The following is a 26,538-nucleotide window of genomic DNA, read 5'->3' as shown; positions in this document are numbered from 1 at the left end:
CATACTTACCTGGCAGGGGAGATACCATGATCAACCAGGCGGTTCACCCAGGGCGAGGTAGCAACCATTGCACTCCGGTGGCGCTGACACCTGCGAATTCCCCAAATGTGGGAATCTCGACTGCATAATTTCTGGTAGTGGTGGACTGCGTCCGCGCTCTCCCCTCATCGCGCTGTGCAATACAAATGGATGGCTAAAACGACGCAGTGACGGGGTTCAAAGGTAACACTGCGTACGAGTAAGGTTGGCTTGAGGGGCCAACATTTGGCTTCCATCCCGCTCGACACGGATTCTGTGGCTAAAAACTCAGAAACCGGTTGGTTGACGACGGAGCTGTTTTGCACAATTTGACTTTGAAGTCTCCACTTTGCTCATCCTAAACACAGGTACGAGCAGAGAAGACCTTTGTAACCCTTGGTCTTTCAAAAGACAAGAAGACATGATGTCGTGCGATATTTAACTGTTGAACAGACAAGTTCCTTTGTTGTAGTTGGTCCTATGGTGTTAGCGATTGGTCATAAAGATCCAGAACCGCGATGCAGACATGCGGCAGAGGGGAGCAGTGGGTCCGTTGTGGCGCCTGGTGGTCATCGCTTCTCGGCCTTTTGGCTAAGATCAAGTGTAGTATCTGTTCTTATCAGTTTAATATCTGATACGTCCCCTACCCGGGGACCATATATTAAATTGATTTTTGGAGCAGGGAGATGGAATAGGGGCTTGCTCCGTCCACTCCACGCATCGACCCGGTATTGCAGTACATCCGGGAACGGTGCACCTCTTTCGACCTGTAGGAAGGAAAACGGTGTCGGGAAAAGGTCCCGCTGGCGGCAGCCTTTTGCTGCCGCACCGCTGCGTCCTGTGAGTATGCTGCCTATTCCCCCTAGATGGGAACGAAGCTAAGCTCCTTGTGCTTTGTCGGTTTTTTCCGCCAGTAAGCAGTTTTCTAACCAAGAACAGGGTACCTTGTTTTATTGTTAGTAGAGAACTTATTGCTGAGAGATATCAACATCTTACCAGCAACTAAGCGGATGCCTTGACAAGTAACAGATTTGCAATGGTGTCACATTTTTCCGCGCGGTATAGGCACTTTGGTGGCTTTTACTCGGTGTGTCCGAGTGCTGAGTTTGATCTGAATGCGTAACCAGATGGAGAATACAGAGAATTACTGGCCTGGGGCATCCTGACATCATGTCCGGTTGAGGTGGTTTGTTCCCCGTGAAGAAGTCTTTGACCATCAGCCAGATTAGTAAGTCTGTGAAGGAGGGCACTGTCTCTGGCCACCGCAAGACATACTTACCTGGCAGGGGAGATACCATGATCAACCAGGCGGTTCACCCAGGGCGAGGTCGCAACCATTGCACTCCGGTGGCGCTGACACCTGCGAATTCCCCAAATGTGGGAATCTCGACTGCATAATTTCTGGTAGTGGGGGACTGCGTTCGCGCTCTCCCCTCATCGCGCTGTGCAATACAAATGGATGGCTAAAACGACGCAGTGACGGGGTTCAAAGGTAACACTGCGTACGAGTAAGGTTGGCTTGAGGGGCCAACATTTGGCTTCCATCCCGCTCGACACGGATTCTGTGGCTAAAAACTCAGAAACCGGTTGGTTGACGACGGAGCTGTTTTGCACAATTTGACTTTGAAGTCTCCACTTTGCTCATCCTAAACACAGGTACGAGCAGAGAAGACCTTTGTAACCCTTGGTCTTTCAAAAGACAAGAAGACATGATGTCGTGCGATATTTAACTGTTGAACAGACAAGTTCCTTTGTTGTAGTTGGTCCTATGGTGTTAGCGATTGGTCATAAAGATCCAGAACCGCGATGCAGACATGCGGCAGAGGGGAGCAGTGGGTCCGTTGTGGCGCCTGGTGGTCATCGCTTCTCGGCCTTTTGGCTAAGATCAAGTGTAGTATCTGTTCTTATCAGTTTAATATCTGATACGTCCCCTACCCGGGGACCATATATTAAATTGATTTTTGGAGCAGGGAGATGGAATAGGGGCTTGCTCCGTCCACTCCACGCATCGACCCGGTATTGCAGTACATCCGGGAACGGTGCACCTCTTTCGACCTGTAGGAAGGAAAATGGTGTCGGGAAAAGGTCCCGCTGGCGGCAGCCTTTTGCTGCCGCACCGCTGCGTCCTGTGAGTATGCTGCCTATTCCCCCTAGATGGGAACGAAGCTAAGCTCCTTGTGCTTTGTCGGTTTTTTCCGCCAATAAGCAGTTTTCTAACCAAGAACAGGGTACCTTGTTTTATTGTTAGTAGAGAACTTATTGCTGAGAGATATCAACATCTTACCAGCAACTAAGCGGATGCCTTGACAAGTAACAGATTTGCAATGGTGTCACATTTTTCCGCGCGGTATAGGCACTTTGGTGGCTTTTACTCGGTGTGTCCGAGTGCTGAGTTTGATCTGAATGCGTAACCAGATGGAGAATACAGAGAATTACTGGCCTGGGGCATCCTGACATCATGTCCGGTTGAGGTGGTTTGTTCCCCGTGAAGAAGTCTTTGACCATCAGCCAGATTAGTAAGTCTGTGAAGGAAGGCACTGTCTCTGGCCACCGCAAGACATACTTACCTGGCAGGGGAGATAACATGATCAACCAGGCGGTTCACCCAGGGCGAGGTCGCAACCATTGCACTCCGGTGGCGCTGACACCTGCGAATTCCCCAAATGTGGGAATCTCGACTGCATAATTTCTGGTAGTGGGGGACTGCGTTCGCGCTCTCCCCTCATCGCGCTGTGCAATACAAATGGATGGCTAAAGCGACGCAGTGACGGGGTTCAAAGGTAACACTGCGTACGAGTAAGGTTGGCTTGAGGGGCCAACATTTGGCTTCCATCCCGCTCGACACGGATTCTGTGGCTAAAAACTCAGAAACCGGTTGGTTGACGACGGAGCTGTTTTGCACAATTTGACTTTGAAGTCTCCACTTTGCTCATCCTAAACACAGGTACGAGCAGAGAAGACCTTTGTAACCCTTGGTCTTTCAAAAGACAAGAAGACATGATGTCGTGCGATATTTAACTGTTGAACAGACAAGTTCCTTTGTTGTAGTTGGTCCTATGGTGTTAGCGATTGGTCATAAAGATCCAGAACCGCGATGCAGACATGCGGCAGAGGGGAGCAGTGGGTCCGTTGTGGCGCCTGGTGGTCATCGCTTCTCGGCCTTTTGGCTAAGATCAAGTGTAGTATCTGTTCTTATCAGTTTAATATCTGATACGTCCCCTACCCGGGGACCATATATTAAATTGATTTTTGGAGCAGGGAGATGGAATAGGGGCTTGCTCCGTCCACTCCACGCATCGACCCGGTATTGCAGTACATCCGGGAACGGTGCACCTCTTTCGACCTGTAGGAAGGAAAACGGTGTCGGGAAAAGGTCCCGCTGGCGGCAGCCTTTTGCTGCCGCACCGCTGCGTCCTGTGAGTATGCTGCCTATTCCCCCTAGATGGGAACGAAGCTAAGCTCCTTGTGCTTTGTCGTTTTTTTCCGCCAGTAAGCAGTTTTCTAACCAAGAACAGGGTACCTTGTTTTATTGTTAGTAGAGAACTTATTGCTGAGAGATATCAACATCTTACCAGCAACTAAGCGGATGCCTTGACAAGTAACAGATTTGCAATGGTGTCACATTTTTCCGCGCGGTATAGGCACTTTGGTGGCTTTTACTCGGTGTGTCCGAGTGCTGAGTTTGATCTGAATGCGTAACCAGATGGAGAATACAGAGAATTACTGGCCTGGGGCATCCTGACATCATGTCCGGTTGAGGTGGTTTGTTCCCCGTGAAGAAGTCTTTGACCATCAGCCAGATTAGTAAGTCTGTGAAGGAGGGCACTGTCTCTGGCCACCGCAAGACATACTTACCTGGCAGGGGAGATACCATGATCAACCAGGCGGTTCACCCAGGGCGAGGTCGCAACCATTGCACTCCGGTGGCGCTGACACCTGCGAATTCCCCAAATGTGGGAATCTCGACTGCATAATTTCTGGTAGTGGGGGACTGCGTTCGCGCTCTCCCCTCATCGCGCTGTGCAATACAAATGGATGGCTAAAACGACGCAGTGACGGGGTTCAAAGGTAACACTGCGTACGAGTAAGGTTGGCTTGAGGGGCCAACATTTGGCTTCCATCCCGCTCGACACGGATTCTGTGGCTAAAAACTCAGAAACCGGTTGGTTGACGACGGAGCTGTTTTGCACAATTTGACTTTGAAGTCTCCACTTTGCTCATCCTAAACACAGGTACGAGCAGAGAAGACCTTTGTAACCCTTGGTCTTTCAAAAGACAAGAAGACATGATGTCGTGCGATATTTAACTGTTGAACAGACAAGTTCCTTTGTTGTAGTTGGTCCTATGGTGTTAGCGATTGGTCATAAAGATCCAGAACCGCGATGCAGACATGCGGCAGAGGGGAGCAGTGGGTCCGTTGTGGCGCCTGGTGGTCATCGCTTCTCGGCCTTTTGGCTAAGATCAAGTGTAGTATCTGTTCTTATCAGTTTAATATCTGATACGTCCCCTACCCGGGGACCATATATTAAATTGATTTTTGGAGCAGGGAGATGGAATAGGGGCTTGCTCCGTCCACTCCACGCATCGACCCGGTATTGCAGTACATCCGGGAACGGTGCACCTCTTTCGACCTGTAGGAAGGAAAATGGTGTCGGGAAAAGGTCCCGCTGGCGGCAGCCTTTTGCTGCCGCACCGCTGCGTCCTGTGAGTATGCTGCCTATTCCCCCTAGATGGGAACGAAGCTAAGCTCCTTGTGCTTTGTCGGTTTTTTCCGCCAGTAAGCAGTTTTCTAACCAAGAACAGGGTACCTTGTTTTATTGTTAGTAGAGAACTTATTGCTGAGAGATATCAACATCTTACCAGCAACTAAGCGGATGCCTTGACAAGTAACAGATTTGCAATGGTGTCACATTTTTCCGCGCGGTATAGGCACTTTGGTGGCTTTTACTCGGTGTGTCCGAGTGCTGAGTTTGATCTGAATGCGTAACCAGATGGAGAATACAGAGAATTACTGGCCTGGGGCATCCTGACATCATGTCCGGTTGAGGTGGTTTGTTCCCCGTGAAGAAGTCTTTGACCATCAGCCAGATTAGTAAGTCTGTGAAGGAAGGCACTGTCTCTGGCCACCGCAAGACATACTTACCTGGCAGGGGAGATACCATGATCAACCAGGCGGTTCACCCAGGGCGAGGTCGCAACCATTGCACTCCGGTGGCGCTGACACCTGCGAATTCCCCAAATGTGGGAATCTCGACTGCATAATTTCTGGTAGTGGGGGACTGCGTTCGCGCTCTCCCCTCATCGCGCTGTGCAATACAAATGGATGGCTAAAGCGACGCAGTGACGGGGTTCAAAGGTAACACTGCGTACGAGTAAGGTTGGCTTGAGGGGCCAACATTTGGCTTCCATCCCGCTCGACACGGATTCTGTGGCTAAAAACTCAGAAACCGGTTGGTTGACGACGGAGCTGTTTTGCACAATTTGACTTTGAAGTCTCCACTTTGCTCATCCTAAACACAGGTACGAGCAGAGAAGACCTTTGTAACCCTTGGTCTTTCAAAAGACAAGAAGACATGATGTCGTGCGATATTTAACTGTTGAACAGACAAGTTCCTTTGTTGTAGTTGGTCCTATGGTGTTAGCGATTGGTCATAAAGATCCAGAACCGCGATGCAGACATGCGGCAGAGGGGAGCAGTGGGTCCGTTGTGGCGCCTGGTGGTCATCGCTTCTCGGCCTTTTGGCTAAGATCAAGTGTAGTATCTGTTCTTATCAGTTTAATATCTGATACGTCCCCTACCCGGGGACCATATATTAAATTGATTTTTGGAGCAGGGAGATGGAATAGGGGCTTGCTCCGTCCACTCCACGCATCGACCCGGTATTGCAGTACATCCGGGAACGGTGCACCTCTTTCGACCTGTAGGAAGGAAAACGGTGTCGGGAAAAGGTCCCGCTGGCGGCAGCCTTTTGCTGCCGCACCGCTGCGTCCTGTGAGTATGCTGCCTATTCCCCCTAGATGGGAACGAAGCTAAGCTCCTTGTGCTTTGTCGGTTTTTTCCGCCAATAAGCAGTTTTCTAACCAAGAACAGGGTACCTTGTTTTATTGTTAGTAGAGAACTTATTGCTGAGAGATATCAACATCTTACCAGCAACTAAGCGGATGCCTTGACAAGTAACAGATTTGCAATGGTGTCACATTTTTCCGCGCGGTATAGGCACTTTGGTGGCTTTTACTCGGTGTGTCCGAGTGCTGAGTTTGATCTGAATGCGTAACCAGATGGAGAATACAGAGAATTACTGGCCTGGGGCATCCTGACATCATGTCCGGTTGAGGTGGTTTGTTCCCCGTGAAGAAGTCTTTGACCATCAGCCAGATTAGTAAGTCTGTGAAGGAAGGCACTGTCTCTGGCCACCGCAAGACATACTTACCTGGCAGGGGAGATAACATGATCAACCAGGCGGTTCACCCAGGGCGAGGTCGCAACCATTGCACTCCGGTGGCGCTGACACCTGCGAATTCCCCAAATGTGGGAATCTCGACTGCATAATTTCTGGTAGTGGGGGACTGCGTTCGCGCTCTCCCCTCATCGCGCTGTGCAATACAAATGGATGGCTAAAGCGACGCAGTGACGGGGTTCAAAGGTAACACTGCGTACGAGTAAGGTTGGCTTGAGGGGCCAACATTTGGCTTCCATCCCGCTCGACACGGATTCTGTGGCTAAAAACTCAGAAACCGGTTGGTTGACGACGGAGCTGTTTTGCACAATTTGACTTTGAAGTCTCCACTTTGCTCATCCTAAACACAGGTACGAGCAGAGAAGACCTTTGTAACCCTTGGTCTTTCAAAAGACAAGAAGACATGATGTCGTGCGATATTTAACTGTTGAACAGACAAGTTCCTTTGTTGTAGTTGGTCCTATGGTGTTAGCGATTGGTCATAAAGATCCAGAACCGCGATGCAGACATGCGGCAGAGGGGAGCAGTGGGTCCGTTGTGGCGCCTGGTGGTCATCGCTTCTCGGCCTTTTGGCTAAGATCAAGTGTAGTATCTGTTCTTATCAGTTTAATATCTGATACGTCCCCTACCCGGGGACCATATATTAAATTGATTTTTGGAGCAGGGAGATGGAATAGGGGCTTGCTCCGTCCACTCCACGCATCGACCCGGTATTGCAGTACATCCGGGAACGGTGCACCTCTTTCGACCTGTAGGAAGGAAAACGGTGTCGGGAAAAGGTCCCGCTGGCGGCAGCCTTTTGCTGCCGCACCGCTGCGTCCTGTGAGTATGCTGCCTATTCCCCCTAGATGGGAACGAAGCTAAGCTCCTTGTGCTTTGTCGTTTTTTTCCGCCAGTAAGCAGTTTTCTAACCAAGAACAGGGTACCTTGTTTTATTGTTAGTAGAGAACTTATTGCTGAGAGATATCAACATCTTACCAGCAACTAAGCGGATGCCTTGACAAGTAACAGATTTGCAATGGTGTCACATTTTTCCGCGCGGTATAGGCACTTTGGTGGCTTTTACTCGGTGTGTCCGAGTGCTGAGTTTGATCTGAATGCGTAACCAGATGGAGAATACAGAGAATTACTGGCCTGGGGCATCCTGACATCATGTCCGGTTGAGGTGGTTTGTTCCCCGTGAAGAAGTCTTTGACCATCAGCCAGATTAGTAAGTCTGTGAAGGAAGGCACTGTCTCTGGCCACCGCAAGACATACTTACCTGGCAGGGGAGATACCATGATCAACCAGGCGGTTCACCCAGGGCGAGGTCGCAACCATTGCACTCCGGTGGCGCTGACACCTGCGAATTCCCCAAATGTGGGAATCTCGACTGCATAATTTCTGGTAGTGGGGGACTGCGTTCGCGCTCTCCCCTCATCGCGCTGTGCAATACAAATGGATGGCTAAAGCGACGCAGTGACGGGGTTCAAAGGTAACACTGCGTACGAGTAAGGTTGGCTTGAGGGGCCAACATTTGGCTTCCATCCCGCTCGACACGGATTCTGTGGCTAAAAACTCAGAAACCGGTTGGTTGACGACGGAGCTGTTTTGCACAATTTGACTTTGAAGTCTCCACTTTGCTCATCCTAAACACAGGTACGAGCAGAGAAGACCTTTGTAACCCTTGGTCTTTCAAAAGACAAGAAGACATGATGTCGTGCGATATTTAACTGTTGAACAGACAAGTTCCTTTGTTGTAGTTGGTCCTATGGTGTTAGCGATTGGTCATAAAGATCCAGAACCGCGATGCAGACATGCGGCAGAGGGGAGCAGTGGGTCCGTTGTGGCGCCTGGTGGTCATCGCTTCTCGGCCTTTTGGCTAAGATCAAGTGTAGTATCTGTTCTTATCAGTTTAATATCTGATACGTCCCCTACCCGGGGACCATATATTAAATTGATTTTTGGAGCAGGGAGATGGAATAGGGGCTTGCTCCGTCCACTCCACGCATCGACCCGGTATTGCAGTACATCCGGGAACGGTGCACCTCTTTCGACCTGTAGGAAGGAAAACGGTGTCGGGAAAAGGTCCCGCTGGCGGCAGCCTTTTGCTGCCGCACCGCTGCGTCCTGTGAGTATGCTGCCTATTCCCCCTAGATGGGAACGAAGCTAAGCTCCTTGTGCTTTGTCGTTTTTTTCCGCCAGTAAGCAGTTTTCTAACCAAGAACAGGGTACCTTGTTTTATTGTTAGTAGAGAACTTATTGCTGAGAGATATCAACATCTTACCAGCAACTAAGCGGATGCCTTGACAAGTAACAGATTTGCAATGGTGTCACATTTTTCCGCGCGGTATAGGCACTTTGGTGGCTTTTACTCGGTGTGTCCGAGTGCTGAGTTTGATCTGAATGCGTAACCAGATGGAGAATACAGAGAATTACTGGCCTGGGGCATCCTGACATCATGTCCGGTTGAGGTGGTTTGTTCCCCGTGAAGAAGTCTTTGACCATCAGCCAGATTAGTAAGTCTGTGAAGGAGGGCACTGTCTCTGGCCACCGCAAGACATACTTACCTGGCAGGGGAGATACCATGATCAACCAGGCGGTTCACCCAGGGCGAGGTCGCAACCATTGCACTCCGGTGGCGCTGACACCTGCGAATTCCCCAAATGTGGGAATCTCGACTGCATAATTTCTGGTAGTGGGGGACTGCGTTCGCGCTCTCCCCTCATCGCGCTGTGCAATACAAATGGATGGCTAAAACGACGCAGTGACGGGGTTCAAAGGTAACACTGCGTACGAGTAAGGTTGGCTTGAGGGGCCAACATTTGGCTTCCATCCCGCTCGACACGGATTCTGTGGCTAAAAACTCAGAAACCGGTTGGTTGACGACGGAGCTGTTTTGCACAATTTGACTTTGAAGTCTCCACTTTGCTCATCCTAAACACAGGTACGAGCAGAGAAGACCTTTGTAACCCTTGGTCTTTCAAAAGACAAGAAGACATGATGTCGTGCGATATTTAACTGTTGAACAGACAAGTTCCTTTGTTGTAGTTGGTCCTATGGTGTTAGCGATTGGTCATAAAGATCCAGAACCGCGATGCAGACATGCGGCAGAGGGGAGCAGTGGGTCCGTTGTGGCGCCTGGTGGTCATCGCTTCTCGGCCTTTTGGCTAAGATCAAGTGTAGTATCTGTTCTTATCAGTTTAATATCTGATACGTCCCCTACCCGGGGACCATATATTAAATTGATTTTTGGAGCAGGGAGATGGAATAGGGGCTTGCTCCGTCCACTCCACGCATCGACCCGGTATTGCAGTACATCCGGGAACGGTGCACCTCTTTCGACCTGTAGGAAGGAAAATGGTGTCGGGAAAAGGTCCCGCTGGCGGCAGCCTTTTGCTGCCGCACCGCTGCGTCCTGTGAGTATGCTGCCTATTCCCCCTAGATGGGAACGAAGCTAAGCTCCTTGTGCTTTGTCGGTTTTTTCCGCCAGTAAGCAGTTTTCTAACCAAGAACAGGGTACCTTGTTTTATTGTTAGTAGAGAACTTATTGCTGAGAGATATCAACATCTTACCAGCAACTAAGCGGATGCCTTGACAAGTAACAGATTTGCAATGGTGTCACATTTTTCCGCGCGGTATAGGCACTTTGGTGGCTTTTACTCGGTGTGTCCGAGTGCTGAGTTTGATCTGAATGCGTAACCAGATGGAGAATACAGAGAATTACTGGCCTGGGGCATCCTGACATCATGTCCGGTTGAGGTGGTTTGTTCCCCGTGAAGAAGTCTTTGACCATCAGCCAGATTAGTAAGTCTGTGAAGGAAGGCACTGTCTCTGGCCACCGCAAGACATACTTACCTGGCAGGGGAGATACCATGATCAACCAGGCGGTTCACCCAGGGCGAGGTCGCAACCATTGCACTCCGGTGGCGCTGACACCTGCGAATTCCCCAAATGTGGGAATCTCGACTGCATAATTTCTGGTAGTGGGGGACTGCGTTCGCGCTCTCCCCTCATCGCGCTGTGCAATACAAATGGATGGCTAAAGCGACGCAGTGACGGGGTTCAAAGGTAACACTGCGTACGAGTAAGGTTGGCTTGAGGGGCCAACATTTGGCTTCCATCCCGCTCGACACGGATTCTGTGGCTAAAAACTCAGAAACCGGTTGGTTGACGACGGAGCTGTTTTGCACAATTTGACTTTGAAGTCTCCACTTTGCTCATCCTAAACACAGGTACGAGCAGAGAAGACCTTTGTAACCCTTGGTCTTTCAAAAGACAAGAAGACATGATGTCGTGCGATATTTAACTGTTGAACAGACAAGTTCCTTTGTTGTAGTTGGTCCTATGGTGTTAGCGATTGGTCATAAAGATCCAGAACCGCGATGCAGACATGCGGCAGAGGGGAGCAGTGGGTCCGTTGTGGCGCCTGGTGGTCATCGCTTCTCGGCCTTTTGGCTAAGATCAAGTGTAGTATCTGTTCTTATCAGTTTAATATCTGATACGTCCCCTACCCGGGGACCATATATTAAATTGATTTTTGGAGCAGGGAGATGGAATAGGGGCTTGCTCCGTCCACTCCACGCATCGACCCGGTATTGCAGTACATCCGGGAACGGTGCACCTCTTTCGACCTGTAGGAAGGAAAACGGTGTCGGGAAAAGGTCCCGCTGGCGGCAGCCTTTTGCTGCCGCACCGCTGCGTCCTGTGAGTATGCTGCCTATTCCCCCTAGATGGGAACGAAGCTAAGCTCCTTGTGCTTTGTCGTTTTTTTCCGCCAGTAAGCAGTTTTCTAACCAAGAACAGGGTACCTTGTTTTATTGTTAGTAGAGAACTTATTGCTGAGAGATATCAACATCTTACCAGCAACTAAGCGGATGCCTTGACAAGTAACAGATTTGCAATGGTGTCACATTTTTCCGCGCGGTATAGGCACTTTGGTGGCTTTTACTCGGTGTGTCCGAGTGCTGAGTTTGATCTGAATGCGTAACCAGATGGAGAATACAGAGAATTACTGGCCTGGGGCATCCTGACATCATGTCCGGTTGAGGTGGTTTGTTCCCCGTGAAGAAGTCTTTGACCATCAGCCAGATTAGTAAGTCTGTGAAGGAGGGCACTGTCTCTGGCCACCGCAAGACATACTTACCTGGCAGGGGAGATACCATGATCAACCAGGCGGTTCACCCAGGGCGAGGTCGCAACCATTGCACTCCGGTGGCGCTGACACCTGCGAATTCCCCAAATGTGGGAATCTCGACTGCATAATTTCTGGTAGTGGGGGACTGCGTTCGCGCTCTCCCCTCATCGCGCTGTGCAATACAAATGGATGGCTAAAACGACGCAGTGACGGGGTTCAAAGGTAACACTGCGTACGAGTAAGGTTGGCTTGAGGGGCCAACATTTGGCTTCCATCCCGCTCGACACGGATTCTGTGGCTAAAAACTCAGAAACCGGTTGGTTGACGACGGAGCTGTTTTGCACAATTTGACTTTGAAGTCTCCACTTTGCTCATCCTAAACACAGGTACGAGCAGAGAAGACCTTTGTAACCCTTGGTCTTTCAAAAGACAAGAAGACATGATGTCGTGCGATATTTAACTGTTGAACAGACAAGTTCCTTTGTTGTAGTTGGTCCTATGGTGTTAGCGATTGGTCATAAAGATCCAGAACCGCGATGCAGACATGCGGCAGAGGGGAGCAGTGGGTCCGTTGTGGCGCCTGGTGGTCATCGCTTCTCGGCCTTTTGGCTAAGATCAAGTGTAGTATCTGTTCTTATCAGTTTAATATCTGATACGTCCCCTACCCGGGGACCATATATTAAATTGATTTTTGGAGCAGGGAGATGGAATAGGGGCTTGCTCCGTCCACTCCACGCATCGACCCGGTATTGCAGTACATCCGGGAACGGTGCACCTCTTTCGACCTGTAGGAAGGAAAATGGTGTCGGGAAAAGGTCCCGCTGGCGGCAGCCTTTTGCTGCCGCACCGCTGCGTCCTGTGAGTATGCTGCCTATTCCCCCTAGATGGGAACGAAGCTAAGCTCCTTGTGCTTTGTCGGTTTTTTCCGCCAGTAAGCAGTTTTCTAACCAAGAACAGGGTACCTTGTTTTATTGTTAGTAGAGAACTTATTGCTGAGAGATATCAACATCTTACCAGCAACTAAGCGGATGCCTTGACAAGTAACAGATTTGCAATGGTGTCACATTTTTCCGCGCGGTATAGGCACTTTGGTGGCTTTTACTCGGTGTGTCCGAGTGCTGAGTTTGATCTGAATGCGTAACCAGATGGAGAATACAGAGAATTACTGGCCTGGGGCATCCTGACATCATGTCCGGTTGAGGTGGTTTGTTCCCCGTGAAGAAGTCTTTGACCATCAGCCAGATTAGTAAGTCTGTGAAGGAAGGCACTGTCTCTGGCCACCGCAAGACATACTTACCTGGCAGGGGAGATACCATGATCAACCAGGCGGTTCACCCAGGGCGAGGTCGCAACCATTGCACTCCGGTGGCGCTGACACCTGCGAATTCCCCAAATGTGGGAATCTCGACTGCATAATTTCTGGTAGTGGGGGACTGCGTTCGCGCTCTCCCCTCATCGCGCTGTGCAATACAAATGGATGGCTAAAGCGACGCAGTGACGGGGTTCAAAGGTAACACTGCGTACGAGTAAGGTTGGCTTGAGGGGCCAACATTTGGCTTCCATCCCGCTCGACACGGATTCTGTGGCTAAAAACTCAGAAACCGGTTGGTTGACGACGGAGCTGTTTTGCACAATTTGACTTTGAAGTCTCCACTTTGCTCATCCTAAACACAGGTACGAGCAGAGAAGACCTTTGTAACCCTTGGTCTTTCAAAAGACAAGAAGACATGATGTCGTGCGATATTTAACTGTTGAACAGACAAGTTCCTTTGTTGTAGTTGGTCCTATGGTGTTAGCGATTGGTCATAAAGATCCAGAACCGCGATGCAGACATGCGGCAGAGGGGAGCAGTGGGTCCGTTGTGGCGCCTGGTGGTCATCGCTTCTCGGCCTTTTGGCTAAGATCAAGTGTAGTATCTGTTCTTATCAGTTTAATATCTGATACGTCCCCTACCCGGGGACCATATATTAAATTGATTTTTGGAGCAGGGAGATGGAATAGGGGCTTGCTCCGTCCACTCCACGCATCGACCCGGTATTGCAGTACATCCGGGAACGGTGCACCTCTTTCGACCTGTAGGAAGGAAAACGGTGTCGGGAAAAGGTCCCGCTGGCGGCAGCCTTTTGCTGCCGCACCGCTGCGTCCTGTGAGTATGCTGCCTATTCCCCCTAGATGGGAACGAAGCTAAGCTCCTTGTGCTTTGTCGTTTTTTTCCGCCAGTAAGCAGTTTTCTAACCAAGAACAGGGTACCTTGTTTTATTGTTAGTAGAGAACTTATTGCTGAGAGATATCAACATCTTACCAGCAACTAAGCGGATGCCTTGACAAGTAACAGATTTGCAATGGTGTCACATTTTTCCGCGCGGTATAGGCACTTTGGTGGCTTTTACTCGGTGTGTCCGAGTGCTGAGTTTGATCTGAATGCGTAACCAGATGGAGAATACAGAGAATTACTGGCCTGGGGCATCCTGACATCATGTCCGGTTGAGGTGGTTTGTTCCCCGTGAAGAAGTCTTTGACCATCAGCCAGATTAGTAAGTCTGTGAAGGAGGGCACTGTCTCTGGCCACCGCAAGACATACTTACCTGGCAGGGGAGATACCATGATCAACCAGGCGGTTCACCCAGGGCGAGGTCGCAACCATTGCACTCCGGTGGCGCTGACACCTGCGAATTCCCCAAATGTGGGAATCTCGACTGCATAATTTCTGGTAGTGGGGGACTGCGTTCGCGCTCTCCCCTCATCGCGCTGTGCAATACAAATGGATGGCTAAAACGACGCAGTGACGGGGTTCAAAGGTAACACTGCGTACGAGTAAGGTTGGCTTGAGGGGCCAACATTTGGCTTCCATCCCACTCGACACGGATTCTGTGGCTAAAAACTCAGAAACCGGTTGGTTGACGACGGAGCTGTTTTGCACAATTTGACTTTGAAGTCTCCACTTTGCTCATCCTAAACACAGGTACGAGCAGAGAAGACCTTTGTAACCCTTGGTCTTTCAAAAGACAAGAAGACATGATGTCGTGCGATATTTAACTGTTGAACAGACAAGTTCCTTTGTTGTAGTTGGTCCTATGGTGTTAGCGATTGGTCATAAAGATCCAGAACCGCGATGCAGACATGCGGCAGAGGGGAGCAGTGGGTCCGTTGTGGCGCCTGGTGGTCATCGCTTCTCGGCCTTTTGGCTAAGATCAAGTGTAGTATCTGTTCTTATCAGTTTAATATCTGATACGTCCCCTACCCGGGGACCATATATTAAATTTGGCTTGAGGGGCCAACATTTGGCTTCCATCCCGCTCGACACGGATTCTGTGGCTAAAAACTCAGAAACCGGTTGGTTGACGACGGAGCTGTTTTGCACAATTTGACTTTGAAGTCTCCATTTTGCTCATCCTAAACACAGGTACGAGCAGAGAAGACCTTTGTAACCCTTGGTCTTTCAAAAGACAAGAAGACATGATGTCGTGCGATATTTAACTGTTGAACAGACAAGTTCCTTTGTTGTAGTTGGTCCTATGGTGTTAGCGATTGGTCATAAAGATCCAGAACCGCAATGCAGACATGCGGCAGAGGGGAGCAGTGGGTCCGTTGTGGTGCCTGGTGGTCATCGCTTCTCGGCCTTTATGCTAAGATCAAGTGTAGTATCTGTTCTTATCAGTTTAATATCTGATACGTCCCCTACCCGGGGACCATATACTAAATTGATTTTTGGAGCAGGGAGATGGAATAGGGGCTTGCTCCGTCCACTCCACGCATCGACCCGGTATTGCAGTACATCCGGGAACGGTGCACCTCTTTCGACCTGTAGGAAGGAAAATGGTGTCGGGAAAAGGTCCCGCTGGCGGCAGCCTTTTGCTGCCGCACCGCTGCGTCCTGTGAGTATGCTGCCTATTCCCCCTAGATGGGAACGAAGCTAAGCTCCTTGTGCTTTGTCGGTTTTTTCCGCCAGTAAGCAGTTTTCTAACCAAGAACAGGGTACCTTGTTTTATTGTTAGTAGAGAACTTATTGCTGAGAGATATCAACATCTTACCAGCAACTAAGCGGATGCCTTGACAAGTAACAGATTTGCAATGGTGTCACATTTTTCCGCGCGGTATAGGCACTTTGGTGGCTTTTACTCGGTGTGTCCGAGTGCTGAGTTCGATCTGAATGCGTAACCAGATGGAGAATACAGAGAATTACTGGCCTGGGGCATCCTGACATCATGTCCGGTTGAGGTGGTTTGTTCCCCGTGAAGAAGTCTTTGACCATCAGCCAGATTAGTAAGTCTGTGAAGGAGGGCACTGTCTCTGGCCACCGCAAGACATACTTACCTGGCAGGGGAGATACCATGATCAACTAGGCGGTTCACCCAGGGCGAGGTCGCAACCATTGCACTCGGTGGCCCCGACACCTGCGAATTCCCCAAATGTGGGAATCTCGACTGCATAATTTCTGGTAGTGGGGGACTGCGTTCGCGCTCTCCCCTCATCGCGCTGTGCAATACAAATGGATGGCTAAAACGACGCAGTGACGGGGTTCAAAGGTAACACTGCGTACGAGTAAGGTTGGCTTGAGGGGCCAACATTTGGCTTCCATCCCGCTCGACACGGATTCTGTGGCTAAAAACTCAGAAACCGGTTGGTTGACGACGGAGCTGTTTTGCACAATTTGACTTTGAAGTCTCCACTTTGCTCATCCTAAACACAGGTACGAGCAGAGAAGACCTTTGTAACCCTTGGTCTTTCAAAAGACAAGAAGACATGATGTCGTGCGATATTTAACTGTTGAACAGACAAGTTCCTTTGTTGTAGTTGGTCCTATGGTGTTAGCGATTGGTCATAAAGATCCAGAACCGCGATGCAGACATGCGGCAGAGGGGAGCAGTGGGTCCGTTGTGGCGCCTGGTGGTCATCGCTTCTCGGCCTTTTGGCTAAGATCAAGTGTAGTATCTGTTCTTATCAGTTTAATATCTGATACGTCCCCTACCCGGGGACCATATATTAAATTGATTTTTGGGGCAGGGAGATGGAATAGGGGCTTGCTCCGTCCACTCCACGCATCGACCCGGTATTGCAGTACATCCGGGAACGGTGCACCTCTTTCGACCTGTAGGAAGGAAAACGGTGTCGGGAAAAGGTCCCGCTGGCGGCAGCCTTTTGCTGCCGCACCGCTGCGTCCTGTGAGTATGCTGCCTATTCCCCCTAGATGGGAACGAAGCTAAGCTCCTTGTGCTTTGTCGGTTTTTTCCGCCAGTAAGCAGTTTTCTAACCAAGAACAGGGTACCTTGTTTTATTGTTAGTAGAGAACTTATTGCTGAGAGATATCAACATCTTACCAGCAACTAAGCGGATGCCTTGACAAGTAACAGATTTGCAATGGTGTCACATTTTTCCGAGCGGTATAGGCACTTTGGTGGCTTTTACTCGGTGTGTCCGAGTGCTGAGTTTGATCTGAATGCGTAACCAGATGGAGAATACAGAGAATTACTGGCCTGGGGCATCCTGACATCATGTCCGGTTGAGGTGGTTTGTTCCCCGTGAAGAAGTCTTTGACCATCAGCCAGATTAGTAAGTCTGTGAAGGAAGGCACTGTCTCTGGCTACCGCAAGACATACTTACCTGGCAGGGGAGATACCATGATCAACCAAGCGGTTCACCCAGGGCGAGGTCGCAACCATTGCACTCCGGTGGCGCTGACACCTGCGAATTCCCCAAATGTGGGAATCTCGACTGCATAATTTCTGGTAGTGGGGGACTGCGTTCGCGCTCTCCCCTCATCGCGCTGTGCAATACAAATGGATGGCTAAAACGACGCAGTGACGGGGTTCAAAGGTAACACTGCGTACGAGTAAGGTTGGCTTGAGGGGCCAACATTTGGCTTCCATCCCGCTCGACACGGATTCTGTGGCTAAAAACTCAGAAACCGGTTGGTTGACGACGGAGCTGTTTTGCACAATTTGACTTTGAAGTCTCCACTTTGCTCATCCTAAACACAGGTACGAGCAGAGAAGACCTTTGTAACCCTTGGTCTTTCAAAAGACAAGAAGACATGATGTCGTGCGATATTTAACTGTTGAACAGACAAGTTCCTTTGTTGTAGTTGGTCCTATGGTGTTAGCGATTGGTCATAACGATCCAGAACCGCGATGCAGACATGCGGCAGAGGGGAGCAGTGGGTCCGTTGTGGCGCCTGGTGGTCATCGCTTCTCGGCCTTTTGGCTAAGATCAAGTGTAGTATCTGTTCTTATCAGTTTAATATCTGATACGTCCCCTACCCGGGGACCATATATTAAATTGATTTTTGGAGCAGGGAGATGGAATAGGGGCTTGCTCCGTCCACTCCACGCATCGACCCGGTATTGCAGTACATCCGGGAACGGTGCACCTCTTTCGACCTGTAGGAAGGAAAATGGTGTCGGGAAAAGGTCCCGCTGGCGGCAGCCTTTTGCTGCCGCACCGCTGCGTCCTGTGAGTATGCTGCCTATTCCCCCTAGATGGGAACGAAGCTAAGCTCCTTGTGCTTTGTCGGTTTTTTCCGCCAGTAAGCAGTTTTCTAACCAAGAACAGGGTACCTTGTTTTATTGTTAGTAGAGAACTTATTGCTGAGAGATATCAACATCTTACCAGCAACTAAGCGGATGCCTTGACAAGTAACAGATTTGCAATGGTGTCACATTTTTCCGCGCGGTATAGGCACTTTGGTGGCTTTTACTCGGTGTGTCCAAGTGCTGAGTTTGATCTGAATGCGTAACCAGATGGAGAATACAGAGAATTACTGGCCTGGGGCATCCTGACATCATGTCCGGTTGAGGTGGTTTGTTCCCCGTGAAGAAGTCTTTGACCATCAGCCAGATTAGTAAGTCTGTGAAGGAGGGCACTGTCTCTGGCCACCGCAAGACATACTTACCTGGCAGGGGAGATACCATGATCAACCAGGCGGTTCACCCAGGGCGAGGTCGCAACCATTGCACTCCGGTGGCGCTGACACCTGCGAATTCCCCAAATGTGGGAATCTCGACTGCATAATTTCTGGTAGTGGGGGACTGCGTTCGCGCTCTCCCCTCATCGCGCTGTGCAATACAAATGGATGGCTAAAACGACGCAGTGACGGGGTTCAAAGGTAACACTGCGTACGAGTAAGGTTGGCTTGAGGGGCCAACATTTGGCTTCCATCCCGCTCGACACGGATTCTGTGGCTAAAAACTCAGAAACCGGTTGGTTGACGACGGAGCTGTTTTGCACAATTTGACTTTGAAGTCTCCACTTTGCTCATCCTAAACACAGGTACGAGCAGAGAAGACCTTTGTAACCCTTGGTCTTTCAAAAGACAAGAAGACATGATGTCGTGCGATATTTAACTGTTGAACAGACAAGTTCCTTTGTTGTAGTTGGTCCTATGGTGTTAGCGATTGGTCATAAAGATCCAGAACCGCGATGCAGACATGCGGCAGAGGGGAGCAGTGGGTCCGTTGTGGCGCCTGGTGGTCATCGCTTCTCGGCCTTTTGGCTAAGATCAAGTGTAGTATCTGTTCTTATCAGTTTAATATCTGATACGTCCCCTACCCGGGGACCATATATTAAATTGATTTTTGGAGCAGGGAGATGGAATAGGGGCTTGCTCCGTCCACTCCACGCATCGACCCGGTATTGCAGTACATCCGGGAACGGTGCACCTCTTTCGACCTGTAGGAAGGAAAACGGTGTCGGGAAAAGGTCCCGCTGGCGGCAGCCTTTTGCTGCCGCACCGCTGCGTCCTGTGAGTATGCTGCCTATTCCCCCTAGATGGGAACGAAGCTAAGCTCCTTGTGCTTTGTCGGTTTTTTCCGCCAGTAAGCAGTTTTCTAACCAAGAACAGGGTACCTTGTTTTATTGTTAGTAGAGAACTTATTGCTGAGAGATATCAACATCTTACCAGCAACTAAGCGGATGCCTTGACAAGTAACAGATTTGCAATGGTGTCACATTTTTCCGCGCGGTATAGGCACTTTGGTGGCTTTTACTCGGTGTGTCCGAGTGCTGAGTTTGATCTGAATGCGTAACCAGATGGAGAATACAGAGAATTACTGGCCTGGGGCATCCTGACATCATGTCCGGTTGAGGTGGTTTGTTCCCCGTGAAGAAGTCTTTGACCATCAGCCAGATTAGTAAGTCTGTGAAGGAGGGCACTGTCTCTGGCCACCGCAAGACATACTTACCTGGCAGGGGAGATACCATGATCAACCAGGCGGTTCACCCAGGGCGAGGTCGCAACCATTGCACTCCGGTGGCGCTGACACCTGCGAATTCCCCAAATGTGGGAATCTCGACTGCATAATTTCTGGTAGTGGGGGACTGCGTTCGCGCTCTCCCCTCATCGCGCTGTGCAATACAAATGGATGGCTAAAACGACGCAGTGACGGGGTTCAAAGGTAACACTGCGTACGAGTAAGGTTGGCTTGAGGGGCCAACATTTGGCTTCCATCCCGCTCGACACGGATTCTGTGGCTAAAAACTCAGAAACCGGTTGGTTGACGACGGAGCTGTTTTGCACAATTTGACTTTGAAGTCTCCACTTTGCTCATCCTAAACACAGGTACGAGCAGAGAAGACCTTTGTAACCCTTGGTCTTTCAAAAGACAAGAAGACATGATGTCGTGCGATATTTAACTGTTGAACAGACAAGTTCCTTTGTTGTAGTTGGTCCTATGGTGTTAGCGATTGGTCATAAAGATCCAGAACCGCGATGCAGACATGCGGCAGAGGGGAGCAGTGGGTCCGTTGTGGCGCCTGGTGGTCATCGCTTCTCGGCCTTTTGGCTAAGATCAAGTGTAGTATCTGTTCTTATCAGTTTAATATCTGATACGTCCCCTACCCGGGGACCATATATTAAATTGATTTTTGGAGCAGGGAGATGGAATAGGGGCTTGCTCCGTCCACTCCACGCATCGACCCGGTATTGCAGTACATCCGGGAACGGTGCACCTCTTTCGACCTGTAGGAAGGAAAATGGTGTCGGGAAAAGGTCCCGCTGGCGGCAGCCTTTTGCTGCCGCACCGCTGCGTCCTGTGAGTATGCTGCCTATTCCCCCTAGATGGGAACGAAGCTAAGCTCCTTGTGCTTTGTCGGTTTTTTCCGCCAGTAAGCAGTTTTCTAACCAAGAACAGGGTACCTTGTTTTATTGTTAGTAGAGAACTTATTGCTGAGAGATATCAACATCTTACCAGCAACTAAGCGGATGCCTTGACAAGTAACAGATTTGCAATGGTGTCACATTTTTCCGCGCGGTATAGGCACTTTGGTGGCTTTTACTCGGTGTGTCCGAGTGCTGAGTTTGATCTGAATGCGTAACCAGATGGAGAATACAGAGAATTACTGGCCTGGGGCATCCTGACATCATGTCCGGTTGAGGTGGTTTGTTCCCCGTGAAGAATCTCTTTGACCATCAGCCAGATTAGTAAGTCTGTGAAGGAGGGCACTGTCTCTGGCCACCGCAAGACATACTTACCTGGCAGGGGACATACCATGATCAACCAGGCGGTTCACCCAGGGCGAGTTCGCAACCATTGCACTCCGGTGGCGCTGACACCTGCGAATTCCCCAAATGTGGGAATCTCGACTGCATAATTTCTGGTAGTGGGGGACTGCGTTCGCGCTCTCCCCTCATCGCGCTGTGCAATACAAATGGATGGCTAAAACGACGCAGTGACGGGGTTCAAAGGTAACACTGCGTACGAGTAAGGTTGGCTTGAGGGGCCAACATTTGGCTTCCATCCCACTCGACACGGATTCTGTGGCTAAAAACTCAGAAACCGGTTGGTTGACGACGGAGCTGTTTTGCACAATTTGACTTTGAAGTCTCCACTTTGCTCATCCTAAACACAGGTACGAGCAGAGAAGACCTTTGTAACCCTTGGTCTTTCAAAAGACAAGAAGACATGATGTCGTGCGATATTTAACTGTTGAACAGACAAGTTCCTTTGTTGTAGTTGGTCCTATGGTGTTAGCGATTGGTCATAAAGATCCAGAACCGCGATGCAGACATGCGGCAGAGGGGAGCAGTGGGTCCGTTGTGGCGCCTGGTGGTCATCGCTTCTCGGCCTTTTGGCTAAGATCAAGTGTAGTATCTGTTCTTATCAGTTTAATATCTGATACGTCCCCTACCCGGGGACCATATATTAAATTGATTTTTGGAGCAGGGAGATGGAATAGGGGCTTGCTCCGTCCACTCCACGCATCGACCCGGTATTGCAGTACATCCGGGAACGGTGCACCTCTTTCGACCTGTAGGAAGGAAAACGGTGTCGGGAAAAGGTCCCGCTGGCGGCAGCCTTTTGCTGCCGCACCGCTGCGTCCTGTGAGTATGCTGCCTATTCCCCCTAGATGGGAACGAAGCTAAGCTCCTTGTGCTTTGTCGGTTTTTTCCGCCAGTAAGCAGTTTTCTAACCAAGAACAGGGTACCTTGTTTTATTGTTAGTAGAGAACTTATTGCTGAGAGATATCAACATCTTACCAGCAACTAAGCGGATGCCTTGACAAGTAACAGATTTGCAATGGTGTCACATTTTTCCGCGCGGTATAGGCACTTTGGTGGCTTTTACTCGGTGTGTCCGAGTGCTGAGTTTGATCTGAATGCGTAACCAGATGGAGAATACAGAGAATTACTGGCCTGGGGCATCCTGACATCATGTCCGGTTGAGGTGGTTTGTTCCCCGTGAAGAAGTCTTTGACCATCAGCCAGATTAGTAAGTCTGTGAAGGAGGGCACTGTCTCTGGCCACCGCAAGACATACTTACCTGGCAGGGGAGATACCATAATCAACCAGGCGGTTCACCCAGGGCGAGGTCGCAACCATTGCACTCCGGTGGCGCTGACACCTGCGAATTCCCCAAATGTGGGAATCTCGACTGCATAATTTCTGGTAGTGGGGGACTGCGTTCGCGCTCTCCCCTCATCGCGCTGTGCAATACAAATGGATGGCTAAAACGACGCAGTGACGGGGTTCAAAGGTAACACTGCGTACGAGTAAGGTTGGCTTGAGGGGCCAACATTTGGCTTCCATCCCGCTCGACACGGATTCTGTGGCTAAAAACTCAGAAACCGGTTGGTTGACGACGGAGCTGTTTTGCACAATTTGACTTTGAAGTCTCCACTTTGCTCATCCTAAACACAGGTACGAGCAGAGAAGACCTTTGTAACCCTTGGTCTTTCAAAAGACAAGAAGACATGATGTCGTGCGATATTTAACTGTTGAACAGACAAGTTCCTTTGTTGTAGTTGGTCCTATGGTGTTAGCGATTGGTCATAAAGATCCAGAACCGCGATGCAGACATGCGGCAGAGGGGAGCAGTGGGTCCGTTGTGGCGCCTGGTGGTCATCGCTTCTCGGCCTTTTGGCTAAGATCAGTATATATACCTTATCGTGACCAGATCTGTTCGACCTTATTGCTGATTTCGTTTGTATTTGGAAAATTATCGACCGAGTGTTCTTTGTTTTTTTTGTCTCCTTTCTACAGGTACAGAGTCTCTACTCCTCCTGAGAGGTGAGTGTGGTTTGAAGGTACGGCCCTTTGGGGCATGTTGCTTTGCCCAGACTCACGGCACATGTGCTTTGAGTCTGTGACAAAATGGCGGACATATTGTCGGCCAGAGTAGGTGTGCGAAGGCACTGCTGTGTACGCTTCACCTTGCGTATGAAGGAAGGGAGGGTAATTGAAATGTCTCGTTTGGACTTTTCCAGGAAAATGATTGCAGGTGTGTTGGGGTATGTGGCGGGAGATATAAATTGTTTGGTTGGGCTTCCAGGGAGAAGAGGGTTCGACGTGAGCTTCAAGAGCCCGTTTCTTTTGGCAGCTTTTTGGAGCAAGTACGAGAATGCCAAGGGGAAGTTTGAAATGTTCAATGTGGAGAGACTGACTGACGATTCAGTAAAGACGGTGTTTCTGAAAATGTTTAATGAGACAGTGGAGGCGGAGGATATTCTTACCTGGCTGGCTCGTTACTGCCAGACAAGGGGCCCAGTGCAGAAGGTATTGGACATAGATGGGATTTGGACAGGGAGCTGGCGGGTCCCTGTGAGGCTCGTTGAGGATAGGACCGGCTATGGGGGGTTCAGACAGCTGCCTACTATGATTGTGCTAGGGGAGGACCGGGGGTTGGTGTTTTACCAGGGGCAGCCGAAGCTGTGTAGGAAATGTGGGGAGTATGGTCACCTGGCAGCGGGGTGTCAAGCAATTGTTTGCTCCAAATGTCGAGAGGTGGGGCACATGGCAGCTGATTGCCCGACAGGGAGGCGTTGCAACCTCTGTGGCTCAGCTACGCACATGTTCCGAAACTGCCCAGACTCCTTTGCAAACAGAGCAAGGAAAGCAGGGGCAGCGGATACGGAGCGGCATAGGGAGGAGGAGACGGCCAGAGTGCAGGAGGAAGCTGTGAGAGCAGAAGGGGGTGAGGAAGGCCCAGATAGTGAAAGGGAGGAGGAGGAAGAGGTTAGAGTTACCGCCGATGGGGCAGGAAAGGAGGGTGTGGCTGGAGGAAGGGGGGAATATGCTGCTGAAGTGGGGGGTGGTGAGGGTGTAGATGGTGGGAGTGGTGGCACGGCGTATGTGGTAGGATGTGAGGGGGAGAGCGAGGAGGAGGTCGGAGAAAGCAGCAGGCTGCAGGTGAGACTCAGGCAGCTGAGAATGAATGAGGTAGAGGGAGATAGGAATGTGGGAGATAGAAATGTGGGGGAAGTAAAGGAAGCAGCGGTGGGACCACTGTCTGATTCGTCAGAGTCAGACTCGGCCTCCATGGTAACGGTATCCGAGGACGACATCAGTGATAGCGTGGAGGCAACACTGTTGAAGAGGGGGGCGGAGGGCAAAACCGACAATGGGGGAGTAAGGAAAAAACGGAGGAGTGGGGTGAGGGAGAGGTGGGGTCTGAGGGGACAATCAAACAGCGAGAGGTCAGGGTGCTCCCCAGTGTATCCTGTGCAGTCCCCAAACCGAATCCCGTACGTGAGCGAGACTGATGTCCCCTCAAGTAGTTCACCTGCGGATGACCCAGGAGGTGGTGGTGCAACCTAAGAGGGGAGCAATGGGGAGGTGTCTAAAAGTATCCACTTGTTTGGTGTGGGATTGGTTTGGGTGTTTTTCACTGTCCTTAATGTAAAAATGGGAAACCAGCACATGCCACTCACAGTGGCCACCATCAATGTATGTAGGGTGACAACTGTAAGGAGGGCAAGAACTGTTTTGTCAGCATTGGAGGGTGTGCAGGCAGACGTGGTTTGTCTGCAGGAATGCGCGCTTCCATATCGCCCCTCCTACGGACAATGGGAGTCCATGTGGCGACTGGGGCCGTCGCTTTGGAGCGGCTCGGCAGAAAACAGGTGTGATGGGGTGGCAGTTCTGGTAAAAAACAAGGGAATACAGGTGACGGGGAGCACAGTGGTGGTTTGTGGTAGGGCACTGTTCTTATCACTGTCATTTAATGGGATGAGTTTCAACCTTGTTAACGTTTATTGTTCACCCTTAAAGAAGGAGAGGTGGGAATTGCTGCAGGAGCTCCCCGCCTACCTTCTGGGACGGGCCCCGGTGATATTGGCGGGGGATTTCAATTGTGTTCTGAGCAGGGTGGGACGTAAAGGGGTGGGTGAGGATTTTAAGGTGGACAAGACCTCGTTCTACTTACAGCGACTCCTGACGGATTTCAAGCTCCAGGACATGTATGCTGCCCTCAACCCGGGAAAGGAGGGGTTTACCTGGCAGACGAGGGATGGGACCCGTGCGTCGAGGATTGACTTCCTCTTTGCCAGGGGGTTTGAAGGTCTGACTGCATCTCTGAGCCCAGTATTCTTTTCAGACCATTCCCTGCTGAGCTGCTCCCTGTCCGTGAAGTCGGGAGTAGCGGTGGGCAGAGGTTTATGGAAGCTGAACTGTCGGCTGTTGGAAGACCGAGCAGTAGCGAAGGCCTTCAGAGAACAATACAAAGACTGGCAGTCCCTCCAAGTTTTTTTTGATACACGGGCTGAGTGGTGGGAGGAGGCAAAAACAAGGATCAAGGGTTTTTTCATTCAACAGGGGAGAAGGAGGAGGGCGAAGGAGGGCAGGGTGTGGGGGGGGTTACAGAGACGTTTGAACAGGTACGCCGACTTGGTACACATGGGTTTTGATTTTGGTGAGGATTTGGACGAGGTGAAGAAAGAGATGGCGACATTAGCAGTAAATAAGAGCAGAGCCATAATGTTTAGGTGTAAGGAGAAGGAGATAGATGAAGGGGAGAAATGCACCAGGTACTTCTTTAAAAAGATCTTATCGCGGCGTGTGCTACTGACAGGCCTGAAGGGGGAGGATGGGGAAATTAGGAGCGACACGAAGGGCATGTTGGGGGTGGTAGAGAGGTTTTACTCGGAGGTATTTGGGAATAAAGAGGTAGAGGAGGAGAGGATGGGGGAGGTACTGGAGTTTGTCGATGGGGTGGTGCGTGACACAAGGGGATTGGAGAACGGGATAGGGAAGGAGGAGCTGGTGGAAAGCCTTCACTCGTTCAAAAAAGGGAAGGCCCCGGGGTCAGATGGGCTGCCTTATGAGTTTTATTTGGGATTTTGGGATGTGCTTAGTTCTGATTTGCTAGCAGTCTTCGAGGAGTTTGAGAAGCTCAGTATCCTACCGAAGAGCTTTCGGGAGGGGGTGGTCACTCTCCTTTTCAAGAAGGGAGAGAGGGAGGACATAAAGAATTGGCGACCTATCACCCTGCTGAACTTTGACTTTAAACTATACAGCAAGATCTTAACCCGCAGGATGAAGACTGTGCTAGGTGACGTGATCCACCCGGATCAAACCTGCGCTGTTGCTGTGGTGAACCTGGATTTTGAGAAGGCGTATGATCGGGTTTCGCACTACTACATGTTCCAGGTATTGAAGAGAATGGGTTTTCCGGGGGGCTTCTTGGCGAGGGTGGGGCTGCTCTATACGAGTGTGCAAAGCAAGGTGTTGGTGAACGG

At 50.3% G+C, this 26,538-nt stretch overlaps 35 non-coding genes and 1 pseudogene across 35 annotated transcripts; all 36 read left to right on the top strand.

The window, feature by feature from the left end:
- The first annotated feature begins 1 nt into the window (after position 1).
- LOC142995668 (U1 spliceosomal RNA) lies at positions 2–166 on the top strand. Its single transcript, XR_012961568.1, has one exon. It is a non-coding gene; the product is annotated as a U1 spliceosomal RNA (small nuclear RNA).
- A 423-nt stretch (positions 167–589) lies between these two features.
- LOC142995690 (U2 spliceosomal RNA) lies at positions 590–780 on the top strand. The gene has a single exon (XR_012961590.1). It is a non-coding gene; the product is annotated as a U2 spliceosomal RNA (small nuclear RNA).
- Positions 781–1,289: 509 nt separating this feature from the next.
- On the top strand, positions 1,290–1,454 carry LOC142995773 (U1 spliceosomal RNA). The gene has a single exon (XR_012961667.1). It is a non-coding gene; the product is annotated as a U1 spliceosomal RNA (small nuclear RNA).
- A 423-nt stretch (positions 1,455–1,877) lies between these two features.
- Positions 1,878–2,068, top strand: LOC142995689 (U2 spliceosomal RNA). Its single transcript, XR_012961589.1, has one exon. It is a non-coding gene; the product is annotated as a U2 spliceosomal RNA (small nuclear RNA).
- Positions 2,069–2,577: 509 nt separating this feature from the next.
- On the top strand, positions 2,578–2,742 carry LOC142995650 (U1 spliceosomal RNA). The gene has a single exon (XR_012961550.1). It is a non-coding gene; the product is annotated as a U1 spliceosomal RNA (small nuclear RNA).
- Positions 2,743–3,165: 423 nt separating this feature from the next.
- On the top strand, positions 3,166–3,356 carry LOC142995688 (U2 spliceosomal RNA). Its single transcript, XR_012961588.1, has one exon. It is a non-coding gene; the product is annotated as a U2 spliceosomal RNA (small nuclear RNA).
- Positions 3,357–3,865: 509 nt separating this feature from the next.
- LOC142995772 (U1 spliceosomal RNA) lies at positions 3,866–4,030 on the top strand. The gene has a single exon (XR_012961666.1). It is a non-coding gene; the product is annotated as a U1 spliceosomal RNA (small nuclear RNA).
- Positions 4,031–4,453: 423 nt separating this feature from the next.
- Positions 4,454–4,644, top strand: LOC142995687 (U2 spliceosomal RNA). Its single transcript, XR_012961587.1, has one exon. It is a non-coding gene; the product is annotated as a U2 spliceosomal RNA (small nuclear RNA).
- Positions 4,645–5,153: 509 nt separating this feature from the next.
- LOC142995771 (U1 spliceosomal RNA) lies at positions 5,154–5,318 on the top strand. The gene has a single exon (XR_012961665.1). It is a non-coding gene; the product is annotated as a U1 spliceosomal RNA (small nuclear RNA).
- A 423-nt stretch (positions 5,319–5,741) lies between these two features.
- Positions 5,742–5,932, top strand: LOC142995685 (U2 spliceosomal RNA). Its single transcript, XR_012961585.1, has one exon. It is a non-coding gene; the product is annotated as a U2 spliceosomal RNA (small nuclear RNA).
- A 509-nt stretch (positions 5,933–6,441) lies between these two features.
- On the top strand, positions 6,442–6,606 carry LOC142995649 (U1 spliceosomal RNA). The gene has a single exon (XR_012961549.1). It is a non-coding gene; the product is annotated as a U1 spliceosomal RNA (small nuclear RNA).
- A 423-nt stretch (positions 6,607–7,029) lies between these two features.
- LOC142995684 (U2 spliceosomal RNA) lies at positions 7,030–7,220 on the top strand. The gene has a single exon (XR_012961584.1). It is a non-coding gene; the product is annotated as a U2 spliceosomal RNA (small nuclear RNA).
- A 509-nt stretch (positions 7,221–7,729) lies between these two features.
- On the top strand, positions 7,730–7,894 carry LOC142995770 (U1 spliceosomal RNA). The gene has a single exon (XR_012961664.1). It is a non-coding gene; the product is annotated as a U1 spliceosomal RNA (small nuclear RNA).
- A 423-nt stretch (positions 7,895–8,317) lies between these two features.
- LOC142995683 (U2 spliceosomal RNA) lies at positions 8,318–8,508 on the top strand. The gene has a single exon (XR_012961583.1). It is a non-coding gene; the product is annotated as a U2 spliceosomal RNA (small nuclear RNA).
- Positions 8,509–9,017: 509 nt separating this feature from the next.
- LOC142995769 (U1 spliceosomal RNA) lies at positions 9,018–9,182 on the top strand. Its single transcript, XR_012961663.1, has one exon. It is a non-coding gene; the product is annotated as a U1 spliceosomal RNA (small nuclear RNA).
- Positions 9,183–9,605: 423 nt separating this feature from the next.
- On the top strand, positions 9,606–9,796 carry LOC142995682 (U2 spliceosomal RNA). Its single transcript, XR_012961582.1, has one exon. It is a non-coding gene; the product is annotated as a U2 spliceosomal RNA (small nuclear RNA).
- A 509-nt stretch (positions 9,797–10,305) lies between these two features.
- Positions 10,306–10,470, top strand: LOC142995765 (U1 spliceosomal RNA). Its single transcript, XR_012961659.1, has one exon. It is a non-coding gene; the product is annotated as a U1 spliceosomal RNA (small nuclear RNA).
- Positions 10,471–10,893: 423 nt separating this feature from the next.
- Positions 10,894–11,084, top strand: LOC142995681 (U2 spliceosomal RNA). Its single transcript, XR_012961581.1, has one exon. It is a non-coding gene; the product is annotated as a U2 spliceosomal RNA (small nuclear RNA).
- Positions 11,085–11,593: 509 nt separating this feature from the next.
- Positions 11,594–11,758, top strand: LOC142995754 (U1 spliceosomal RNA). The gene has a single exon (XR_012961653.1). It is a non-coding gene; the product is annotated as a U1 spliceosomal RNA (small nuclear RNA).
- Positions 11,759–12,181: 423 nt separating this feature from the next.
- LOC142995680 (U2 spliceosomal RNA) lies at positions 12,182–12,372 on the top strand. Its single transcript, XR_012961580.1, has one exon. It is a non-coding gene; the product is annotated as a U2 spliceosomal RNA (small nuclear RNA).
- Positions 12,373–12,881: 509 nt separating this feature from the next.
- Positions 12,882–13,046, top strand: LOC142995742 (U1 spliceosomal RNA). The gene has a single exon (XR_012961641.1). It is a non-coding gene; the product is annotated as a U1 spliceosomal RNA (small nuclear RNA).
- Positions 13,047–13,469: 423 nt separating this feature from the next.
- On the top strand, positions 13,470–13,660 carry LOC142995679 (U2 spliceosomal RNA). Its single transcript, XR_012961579.1, has one exon. It is a non-coding gene; the product is annotated as a U2 spliceosomal RNA (small nuclear RNA).
- Positions 13,661–14,169: 509 nt separating this feature from the next.
- LOC142995730 (U1 spliceosomal RNA) lies at positions 14,170–14,334 on the top strand. Its single transcript, XR_012961630.1, has one exon. It is a non-coding gene; the product is annotated as a U1 spliceosomal RNA (small nuclear RNA).
- A 423-nt stretch (positions 14,335–14,757) lies between these two features.
- LOC142995760 (U2 spliceosomal RNA) lies at positions 14,758–14,875 on the top strand (annotated as a pseudogene).
- Positions 14,876–15,198: 323 nt separating this feature from the next.
- LOC142995755 (U2 spliceosomal RNA) lies at positions 15,199–15,389 on the top strand. The gene has a single exon (XR_012961654.1). It is a non-coding gene; the product is annotated as a U2 spliceosomal RNA (small nuclear RNA).
- Positions 15,390–15,898: 509 nt separating this feature from the next.
- LOC142995658 (U1 spliceosomal RNA) lies at positions 15,899–16,062 on the top strand. Its single transcript, XR_012961558.1, has one exon. It is a non-coding gene; the product is annotated as a U1 spliceosomal RNA (small nuclear RNA).
- A 423-nt stretch (positions 16,063–16,485) lies between these two features.
- On the top strand, positions 16,486–16,676 carry LOC142995740 (U2 spliceosomal RNA). The gene has a single exon (XR_012961639.1). It is a non-coding gene; the product is annotated as a U2 spliceosomal RNA (small nuclear RNA).
- Positions 16,677–17,185: 509 nt separating this feature from the next.
- LOC142995640 (U1 spliceosomal RNA) lies at positions 17,186–17,350 on the top strand. The gene has a single exon (XR_012961540.1). It is a non-coding gene; the product is annotated as a U1 spliceosomal RNA (small nuclear RNA).
- A 423-nt stretch (positions 17,351–17,773) lies between these two features.
- On the top strand, positions 17,774–17,964 carry LOC142995678 (U2 spliceosomal RNA). The gene has a single exon (XR_012961578.1). It is a non-coding gene; the product is annotated as a U2 spliceosomal RNA (small nuclear RNA).
- Positions 17,965–18,473: 509 nt separating this feature from the next.
- LOC142995719 (U1 spliceosomal RNA) lies at positions 18,474–18,638 on the top strand. The gene has a single exon (XR_012961619.1). It is a non-coding gene; the product is annotated as a U1 spliceosomal RNA (small nuclear RNA).
- A 423-nt stretch (positions 18,639–19,061) lies between these two features.
- LOC142995677 (U2 spliceosomal RNA) lies at positions 19,062–19,252 on the top strand. Its single transcript, XR_012961577.1, has one exon. It is a non-coding gene; the product is annotated as a U2 spliceosomal RNA (small nuclear RNA).
- Positions 19,253–19,761: 509 nt separating this feature from the next.
- On the top strand, positions 19,762–19,926 carry LOC142995708 (U1 spliceosomal RNA). Its single transcript, XR_012961608.1, has one exon. It is a non-coding gene; the product is annotated as a U1 spliceosomal RNA (small nuclear RNA).
- Positions 19,927–20,349: 423 nt separating this feature from the next.
- LOC142995676 (U2 spliceosomal RNA) lies at positions 20,350–20,540 on the top strand. The gene has a single exon (XR_012961576.1). It is a non-coding gene; the product is annotated as a U2 spliceosomal RNA (small nuclear RNA).
- A 510-nt stretch (positions 20,541–21,050) lies between these two features.
- LOC142995665 (U1 spliceosomal RNA) lies at positions 21,051–21,215 on the top strand. The gene has a single exon (XR_012961565.1). It is a non-coding gene; the product is annotated as a U1 spliceosomal RNA (small nuclear RNA).
- Positions 21,216–21,638: 423 nt separating this feature from the next.
- LOC142995674 (U2 spliceosomal RNA) lies at positions 21,639–21,829 on the top strand. Its single transcript, XR_012961574.1, has one exon. It is a non-coding gene; the product is annotated as a U2 spliceosomal RNA (small nuclear RNA).
- Positions 21,830–22,338: 509 nt separating this feature from the next.
- On the top strand, positions 22,339–22,503 carry LOC142995647 (U1 spliceosomal RNA). Its single transcript, XR_012961547.1, has one exon. It is a non-coding gene; the product is annotated as a U1 spliceosomal RNA (small nuclear RNA).
- Positions 22,504–26,538: the final 4,035 nt, after the last annotated feature.

Source organism: Genypterus blacodes, unplaced genomic scaffold, assembly GCF_046128005.1.
Source record: "Genypterus blacodes isolate CSIRO-AG114 ecotype Tasmania unplaced genomic scaffold, CSIRO-AGI_Gbla_v1 ptg000033l_1, whole genome shotgun sequence".
NCBI classification, from domain to species: domain Eukaryota; kingdom Metazoa; phylum Chordata; class Actinopteri; order Ophidiiformes; family Ophidiidae; genus Genypterus; species Genypterus blacodes.
Note: the sequence above shows the minus strand (reverse complement) of the source record. Positions and strands in the feature narration are given on the sequence as shown.